At 44.7% G+C, this 9,934-nt stretch overlaps 1 protein-coding gene across 2 annotated transcripts in view; it reads left to right on the top strand.

Moving 5' to 3' along the window:
* The first annotated feature begins 2,940 nt into the window (after positions 1 to 2,940).
* LOC126236509 (NPC intracellular cholesterol transporter 1 homolog 1b-like) overlaps positions 2,941 to 9,934 on the top strand; it is a 169,575-nt gene continuing 162,581 nt past the window's right edge. Inside the window, exon 1 of one of the 2 annotated variants that reach the window (XM_049945870.1) lies at positions 2,941 to 3,023. The gene's annotated coding sequence lies outside the window, so the exon portion shown is untranslated. The remainder of the gene's footprint in view (positions 3,024 to 9,934) is intronic. The other variant, XM_049945871.1, reaches the window with a different exon arrangement.

The following is a 9,934-nucleotide window of genomic DNA, read 5'->3' as shown; positions in this document are numbered from 1 at the left end:
CCAAACTATTTACCGTCCATGTTTCACTTCCATACATGGCTACACTCCATACAAATACTTTCAGAAATGACTTCCTGACACTTAAATCTATACTCGATGTTAACAAATTTCTCTTCTTCAGAAACGCTTTCCTTGCCATTGCTTTGCCATTGCCTTGCCAGCTCCTTCTACTGGGCTTAATGGCTGCACTCAAGAAATGGCTCAAATGGCTCTGACAAGGGAACCTCCCCATCGCAGCCCCCTCAGATTCAGTTATAAGTAGGCACAGGGATAGGCCATGAAAAACTGAACACAGATCAATCGAGAAAACTGGAAGAAGTTGTATGGAACTATGAAAAAAATAAGCAAAATATACAAACTGAGTAGTCCGTGTGCAAGATAAGCCACATCAAGGTACGTGTACACTGAGGAGCACCGTGGTCCCGTGGTTACCGTGAGCAACTACGGAGCGGAAGGTCCCTGGTTCAATCCTCCCTCGATTGAAAAATTTTAATTTTTCAGACAATTATCAAAGTTCATGCACTCAGACATGATCAACTTCGCTCTCCAAAATTCCAGGACATGTTCAGATTTGCTTGGACACATGCAGGATTTGACGGTCTACACACGGAAAAACTTGAAAACGTTAAAAACGTATGTTTTGACAGAGCACAGGGAAAACTGTGCGACTGTGAAACTGTTGCATTCATTTGTTGCCGTTTATGTGACAAACTCTTATGTTTTCATCACTTTTTTGGGAGTGATTATCACATCCACAAGAAAACCTAAATCGGGCAATGTAGAAGAATCTTTTTACCCATTCGCCAAGTGTGCAAGTTAGGTGGGTCGACAACATATTCCTGTAATGTGACGCACATGCCGTCACCAGTGTCGTATAGAATATTTCAGACGTGTTTTCCTGTGGAGGAATCGGTTGACCTATGAATTTGCGATCAAATGTTTTCGGTTCCTATTGGAGAGGCACGTCCTTCCGTCTCCTAATCGCACGGTTTTGCGGTGCGGTCGCAAAACACAGACACTAAACTTATTACAGTGAACAGAGACGTCAATGAATGAACGGTCAGATCGTAACTTTGCGAAAATAAAGTAAGTAAAATTTTTATTCGAAGGACGACTCAAACCAAGGACCTCTCATTCCGCAGTCTATCACTCTAACCACGGGACCACGGCGCTCTTCAGCTTAAACAGCCCTTGATGTTGCATATCTTACACTTTTACTACTCAGTTTGTATATTTTGCTTATTTTTTCATAGTTCCACACAACTTCTTCCTGTTTTCTCGATTGATCTGTGTTCAGTTTTTCAAGGCCTATCCACTGTGTCAATTTATAACTAAATCTGAGGGGGGTGCGATGGGGAGGTTCCCTTGTGAGCACTATGGGACTTAGCTACTGAGGTCATCAGCCACCTAGAAATTAGAACTACTTAAACCTAACTAACGTAAGGACATCACACACATCCACGCCCGAAGCAGGATTCGAACCTGCGACCGTAGCGGTCGCGCGGTTCCAGACTGTAGCGCCTAGAAGCGCTCGGCCACCCCGGCCGGCGGCTGCACTCACCCTTAGTAGATTCACGTTATCTCCTGTCTCAGCCGGACGTTGTGGCCGAGCGGTTCCAGGCGCTTCAGTCTGGAAACGCGCGACTGCTACGGCCGCAGGTTCGAATCCTGCCTCGGGTATGGATATGCGTGATGTCCTTAGGTTAGTTAGGTTTAAGTAGTTCTAAGTTCTAGGGGACTGATGACCTCAGATGTTAAGTCCCATAGTGTTCGGAGCCATTTGAACCATTTTTTTCTCCTGTTTCTCAGATTCTTATCTTACCTAAAAAGGATTACTTTCGCTTCTCACACAACATCTTGTGGCATGCCGCTCGGTGTCACTCGACGATGCTGGGCTGGGATAGCAGACTGCCCTCGTCTGCTCTATACGTGCACGGAGAACGGCTGTCAGCAGAAAACAATGCTATGACTGTCCCGTGGCCCTAAGTGATTCTTCTATTTGACGAGGCAGCGAAGAACCCCAATGCTGCCATCATAACTAGACTCCCTCTGTGTACGAAAGGAGGTGTAGAATTAATTATAAATACAATCGTTGGCAACAGTGAATAATCCTTCCAATTTTCATGCAAGATTAGTGATTTTACATGAGTGACTATCGGGACCTGCATATTAAAAAACAGGTTTCAGGACAGTTTAACAATAAAACTGCCGCATAACAAAATTGTACCACAAATGATGGTCCTCCACTGACGAAGGCGCCAGCCAAGACTCCAGATGGGCCTGACGGAATAAATGGATATCTCAGTGGACTTGGAATGACACCTTCCTTCCAACGGATAATCCCTGGCGAGTTAAATGGTAAATAAACATTCAATACTTCCTAATACCTCCATGTGACGTAAAGGACAGCTTTTCTTTCTGCGCAACTGCCATTTCTCTAGACCTTTTCATTGCTGTGTTTACCACGTCACTCCTATGTCGCATTACAAACACTGAATTGCGCCCTCGCCAGTTATGTTTCACCACGTGGTTTATGATACTAGTAGCATTAGGAGCTATGATCTGAAAATGGTTATTCAACAACTGAAACCGATTTTGTAACTGTTCTACTCATAGCTTGTTTGAGAGACACTGACTACACTTGTAACCACAAACGCATGGCGGATGTTTGGTACTCTGGAAACAATATCGCTTTGATAAGATGCTCACTACTGTGGAACCAGGTGCTTCTGAAACCGCAGTACGTTTCCTGAGCTATTTTTTTTTAAGTATTTCCACCTGCAAATTCGCTGGTTCTTGTTTTCAGTATGAGAGCAACAGGTGTACAAACGAAAGAGCGCATCTGGGACGTATTGGCGACACGTGTTTCCGGCAACATGCGCGCCAAGATAAGGGCGGCGGCGCCGGGTCAAACGCATAGCAGGTGTGAGACACCTGCAGATATCGCGCGACCTGATAGCACCTTAACTCGGCCCGCAAGTTCTGCGGCTGTCCAGTCGTCTGGGAGGAGCCGCGCAGGCCAGGTGAGTGCCGCCGCCCACAGCTCCGCCGCAGTCTCAGCTTGCTACTTTGTATCATCCTCATCACACTCGTAAAAGAAGCTATTGTCGTAGTCTTCTGTGCCTCAGTTACGACGGGCAAAATAATCAAATACTCTTTCGTGGGGATGTAATGTTGATTTGGAAACAGTGTACTACTGGAAAACAGACAACTATTTCTTGAGAATTTTTTTACGATGGTTTTCGTTGTATAGTAGCAGCAGTGTGCGCAACGTATGTCAAATATCGTGTACACGGCGTTTTACATAGCTCTGTGAGCCTCCAAATGTTTCTTTAAACATGTAAAATCTTTTTTGTTGTTCCGTGTATCACTGGGACAGTGCTTAAACCTACGGTGTTTTGCACAGATCAAGACATGATATCAATAGCCAGTGTTAGCCCACGTGGTACAGTGAAGGTGTATGTCGAACTGGGACTCGAGCCTAGATTTCCGACAATTCCCTAGCAGTGAAGCCATCCAGGCTCTCCTCAAGGCCTGCCTATAGTTCAAGTAGCTCACTGTCTTTTTGTCTTACAATTTATAATACGGTACCATTTATTCCACGATTCAGAGGAACTAGTTCCCCTGGATGAAAAAAATGATGTGTTCAAGAAGAGTTTATTTCAAAACGATCATTCGCCTAGAATGGATCTTGAGCTCTTTAGTAAAGGCTTCGTCCGCGTTGATTCTCCTAACAGATTAAATCTGTGTGCTGGATCAGGACTCCAGAAGGGATCTTCGGGTTTCAAAAGCAAGGCTCTGCGAACTACACCGCCATAGAACGCGTCTAAGCTACTCACTACCAGCAGTGTTTCTTACTCAAGGTCCTACTCACGTCTTTAATCTTTGTTGACCTTCTGGCGCTTTGAGTTGAGAGCGGCACAACAACGCTGCCAATTGGAAAGTTAGTACCTGGGCCGGCGTTCATTTACGACCAAGGAAAATCACCTGCAAATTTTGCAGACAGTCTGAACATTCGCTCCATTTAAACTTATTTCTACTATAACACTGATACAGGTTTCAAAAGATGAAGCTTTAGTGCCTGTGCGTGCTTTTATTTTTCGTAGAAAATTGTAATGCTGAGAACGTCCTCGTTGTGTACCATTTGTCTGGTGGCTACTACCAACTAGGGCCCGGGAATCAGTCCTGAGGTAAACTGCGGACTCATGGTGCGAAGGACCATCTAAATAATGTACTGTCGGGGAAAGGCCTACGAAGAGCTTCCTGGGAGCTATACATAAAAACAAAATTTTCCCTAGGCTAGTGAATAGAATAAAAATAGTGACATTATTAGTCATCTTTTGCGCACAACACGGTAACAGCACAGGCTTACGTAGGGAGAACATTTAGACGGACTTGCATTTCTGGTGATTTGGGCGGCTGCGTCATGGTATTTTGTAAGTCATTTTCGTATATTACTTTTATCAGATTTATGTCAATGGATCTGCAAAGATATTACATAATACTGTTCATCATATCGTACATATAATCTGTCCTACCTAGGCTGTAGTGTTCCGTGCATAATAACGCACCATAATAAACGGAGTATGCCTTCACAGCTGGTTTGAACCTGCCAAAAAACTACATCACGTTCCCTGACTACTGCAGTCACATGACTGTGCTCATGTACAGACGTTCTCCACCCTGCTCGCTGAGGTAGCTGCGTATTTTATTTCATAAACAAAGACACCAAATTTCATTTTAGATACCTGAGAAGTTCTCCATGACCACCGTGAGACATACGGATCGACCTCTGATTGGTTAGATGACGTCATCACGACATTCGATGATGGTGCTTTTTGGGGTGACCCCCTCTGCGTCTATAGATTGTCTGCCGGCCGAATGTCTCCGCTTCGGCTCAGTTCGCAATATGCATTTTATTTTTAATAAAATCGTCTTTAAATAGATCGTAACCGAAAAACACACTGTATGTCTTTGCTTTTTGGTTAACGGCAGCTGAAATTATTAGTATTACGTCGTAAACTAGCAAGGAAATACCAATTATGCGAATGTAGTTCTTTAACATTTTCTTATCGTAATTATTGGAAAATTAAGTATTGAAATTCGTAAACAGAAAAAAAATTTCAGCGTTTTTCCTTTAGTTTCGCATTCTCTGGCTGTCTCATTTTTATTTTCAGGAGATTCAGTGTTTAGCCTTCACGTTTTTACCAAATTAAAATAATTACTTCTTGTCTTTGTTAGGTCGACGTGGGGCCGTAACATGTTCTGAATAATTTTTTAAATATACAGAACAAATCATTATTATGTTCTCATATATCGCTCATCTGTTTCTTTTGTAAGACGCTTATAAATCATTTGCCTTTCAGAGATAAAAGACATCCTTGTTCCAAATGATATCCGAGAGGGACACAACTTATTTATTACGAATGTAAGTTTACCGCAGTACATACATGGCAGGTACATAGAAAGAGAGTCTCCACCACTTACAGACAAGTCAACATCCCTGTAATTGGAAGTATGAAGGGTACTGGGCAACGAAACACAACAAAGAACATCAGGAAACGTATCACAAACAGCTGACATTGTAGTTGAGCGTTATCTGCAATGTGTCTCAACAAAATCAGAACAAATTAGAATTCTGATAAGTGAAAAGGTCCTCCAATAGCGAAATACTCGTACTTCAAACATTGTAATGCGCCAGACGTTTACACATGTATAATTACCAGTTTTGTTTCAACAGTTCCTCGCTGCAAGCTAAGCATAGAGCTCGTAAAAAATATCTCAGGTTTAGTCTAATATCGACGTTGCAGGTAACTAATGGTAATAAACATTATGTCTAACGGTAACAATACACCTGATTATGATCGCTTAATATTTAATATACAGTGCTTCCACCGGGCTTAACATCCCAATCCGATGTATCGATTACTGTCAACTATGATACCTGCTCTAATCCCGAGAGTAGCTTTGAATTAAAACCGAGGCATCAGGAACAGTATAAGATTCCCGGCGACGAACATATCGTCCACCTATGTGTTTCGATCGAGATATCTCCAGCTGATCATCACAATAACGCAGCCACGAAAGGATACTCACTACAGACCGTCCCACGAGAAGATGGCATCGTTTTCTGTTCGTCATACGTGACGTCCTCTTCACAGTAGTCTGGGCAATGACGTGTAGTCTATCGGGAAAACCATGTGAGATGGCGCGACGACAAGGCGCTGAGCTCAATAATACGTCAGCGAATTCCCATGCTTGTTCAAAGCACTTCCAGGAAGTGATGTTATCAAACCGCAAGGGTCCTGAGTAAGCGTAATAGCAGGGTATTATTTATTTTATCCAATCGCTTTAGGGTCTATACTTGCTTACTTCTTTTCTTCTGACTTCACTAAGCAACTCTAAACTTTCTGAAAAATGCCATATTTCAACCGGCAAGAGCTGTTAAGGTATCTTAAAGTTATACGAAGCGAAGTGTCGCATTGTGTAGCACTCTAGAGACGCATTCGCGTGAACGACGATTGAAATCCCCGTTCGGCCATTCATACTTAGGTTTCCCTAAATCGCTTAAGGAAAATTCCGTGAGGTTCATTTGGAAAAAATTACGGCTGATTTCCTGCTTCACTGTCCTTCCTAATCCGAACTGATACCCCGTTTCCAATGATGTCGTTGTCTGCGGGACATTGATCTTCCTTTTTTATTGAAGTTCTTTATAACAGCTTACATGGATATATTGAAACTGTGGCGTTAGATAACATAAAAGCTATCCTGGCTCAACCGTTAAGCTTCCTCTACTGTTACTATTTCTATCTTTCCGTGTGGAAGCACTCTAATTTACAGCACTTTCCCCCTTTCTCATGCTTTTTGTTAACACCGGAATTGTTAACTGGTTGTTGTGAAATTGAGGTTTAAGAGTGTTTATGTGGCTTTATGAAGCTCTCAGAAAATATGCACTTAAAGATTAACTTTATACACTCCTGGAAATGGAAAAAAGAACACATTGACACCGGTGTGTCAGACCCACCATACTTGCTCCGGACACTGCGAGAGGGCTGTACAAGCAATGATCACACGCACGGCACAGCGGACACACCAGGAACCGCGGTGTTGGCCGTCGAATGGCGCTAGCTGCGCAGCATTTGTGCACCGCCGCCGTCAGTGTCAGCCAGTTTGCCGTGGCATACGGAGCTCCATCGCAGTCTTCAACACTGGTAGCATGCCGCGACAGCGTGGACGTGAACCGTATGTGCAGTTGACGGACTTTGAGCGAGGGCGTATAGTGGGCATGCGGGAGGCCGGGTGGACGTACCGCCGAATTGCTCAACACGTGGGGCGTGAGGTCTCCACAGTACATCGATGTTGTCGCCAGTGGTCGGCGGAAGGTGCACGTGCCCGTCGACCTGGGACCGGACCGCAGCGACGCACGGATGCACGCCAAGACCGTAGGATCCAACGCAGTTCCGTAGGGGACCGCACCGCCACTTCCCAGCAAATTAGGGACACTGTTGCTCCTGGGGTATCGGCGAGGACCATTCGCAACCGTCTCCATGAAGCTGGGCTACGGTCCCGCACACCGTTAGGCCGTCTTCCGCTCACGCCCCAACATCGTGCAGCTCGCCTCCAGTGGTGTCGCGACAGGCGTGAATGGAGGGACGAATGGAGACGTGTCGTCTTCAGCGATGAGAGTCGCTTCTGCCTTGGTGCCAATGATGGTCGTATGCGTGTTTGGCGCCGTGCAGGTGAGCGCCACAATCAGGACTGCATACGACCGAGGCACACAGGGCCAACACCCGGCATCATGGTGTGGGGAGCGATCTCCTACACTGGCCGTACACCACTGGTGATCGTCGAGGGGACACTGAATAGTGCACGGTACATCCAAACCGTCATCGAACCCATCGTTCTACCATTCCTTGACCGGCAAGGGAACTTGCTGTTCCAACAGGACAATGCACGTCCGCATGTATCCCGTGCCACCCAACGTGCTCTAGAAGGTGTAAGTCAACTACCCTGGCCAGCAAGATCTCCGGATCTGTCCCCCATTGAGCATGTTTGGGACTGGATGAAGCGTCGTCTCACGCGGTCTGCACGTCCAGCACGAACGCTGGTCCAACTGAGGCGCCAGGTGGAAATGGCATGGCAAGCCGTTCCACAGGACTACATCCAGCATCTCTACGATCGTCTCCATGGGAGAATAGCAGCCTGCATTGCTGCGAAAGGTGGATATACACTGTACTAGTGCCGACATTGTGCATGCTCTGTTGCCTGTGTCTATGTGCCTGTGGTTCTGTCAGTGTGATCATGTGATGTATCTGACCCCAGGAATGTGTCAATAAAGTTTCCCCTTCCTGGGACAATGAATTCACGGTGTTCTTATTTCAGTTTCCAGGAGTGTATTACAGAATATTACATCTTCACCGATGTTTGACGATACATTACTTTTCACTACGTCGGCGAATGGATACCAATTCTTCATTATGATTGCTTAATATGTAAATATACAGTCTTTTCACTGACAGTACCAGGATCGGTAGCGAGACTTTTTATGAGTATCAAGGCATACTTCATGGTATACTATTCTGAAGTAGAATTACATAGCACGTATTATTATTATTATTATTACAAAAACTACCGTCTTTCACCTCTGCAAAGTCAAAACTATAAGGTTTTAGCCTCTTTCTGAGTCCAATATCAACTGTAGGTTTCCCTAAAGCGAAATGACGGAGGAAGGCAAGGGTATACCACCTCAAATAGAACAATGCACATAGTTCGACAGTCCACACGCAATGGAAATACCTTAGAATTCGTAGCTACTAACAGATGGAGCTTATTGATGGTTTCAGTATAGAAACGGGATCTAGTGATCACGATGTCATTTTATCAACTGCGGTTACGAAAACTAATAAATTAGTCAAGAAGGCTAGGAGAATGTTTTTGTTAGAAAGAGCAGATAAGCGGTTCTTAGCATCTTACTTGGACAGTGAACTGACACTGCTTAGTTCCAGTGTGGTGGTCGTAGACCAATCACAGGCAAAGTTTAAACAGATTGTAAATCGTGGTGTGGAGAACTATGTGCCTAATAGCTGGATTAAGGATAGAAAAGACCCACAATGGTCTAACAAGGAATTTCGGAAAATAATGAGGAACCAAAGGCTGTTGCAATCTCGGATCAGAAGAGAACGCCCGAATGATGACAGGCAAAGTTTAGTAGAGATTCGTGCGTCTGTGACAAAAAATGTTCAGATTTGTGTGCATTCCTAAGGGACTAAACCGCTGAGGTCATCGGTCCGTAGACTTACACATTACTTAAACAAACTTAAACTAACTTATGCTAAGAATAACACACACACCCACGCCCGAGGGAGGACTCGAATCTCCGGCAGGAGGGGTCGCGCAGTCCGTGACATGACGCCTCAAACCGCGCGGCCACTCCGCGCGGCGTCTGTGAAAAGCTCTATGAACCACTGTCATACCTTAGCAAAATATTTGGCCGCGAAACTCAGAATATTCTGTTATGTGTACAATCACTAAGCGGGTCTAAGTCTTCCATTCAGACACACGTTGCCCAGACTGGTGTGGAGGCTGAATATACCAAAATGAAAGCTTTAAATTTCGCTTTTAAGAAATCTTTCACCCAGGAGAATCGTACAAACATACTGTCCTTCGGCCATCGAACAGACTCCCATACGGACAACGTAGTAATAACCATCCCTGCGTGTAGAGAAACAACTGAAAGAATTGGAAACAACAAAGTTGCCAGGTCCGCATGTAATCCCAATTCGGTTTTACGAAAACTGCTCCACGGCATTGGCCCCCTACTTAGCATACATTTATGGTGAACCTCTCACCCAGTGCAAAGTCCCAAGCGAATGGGAAAAAGCACAGGTGACTCCTGCATATAAGAAGGGTAAAAAGAACGGACCCGCAAAATTAC

This window comes from Schistocerca nitens, chromosome 2 (genome assembly GCF_023898315.1).
Source record: "Schistocerca nitens isolate TAMUIC-IGC-003100 chromosome 2, iqSchNite1.1, whole genome shotgun sequence".
NCBI classification, from domain to species: Eukaryota; Metazoa; Arthropoda; class Insecta; order Orthoptera; family Acrididae; genus Schistocerca; species Schistocerca nitens.
The sequence above is the reverse complement of the archived record's forward strand: the minus strand, read 5'-3'. Positions and strand labels throughout refer to the sequence as shown.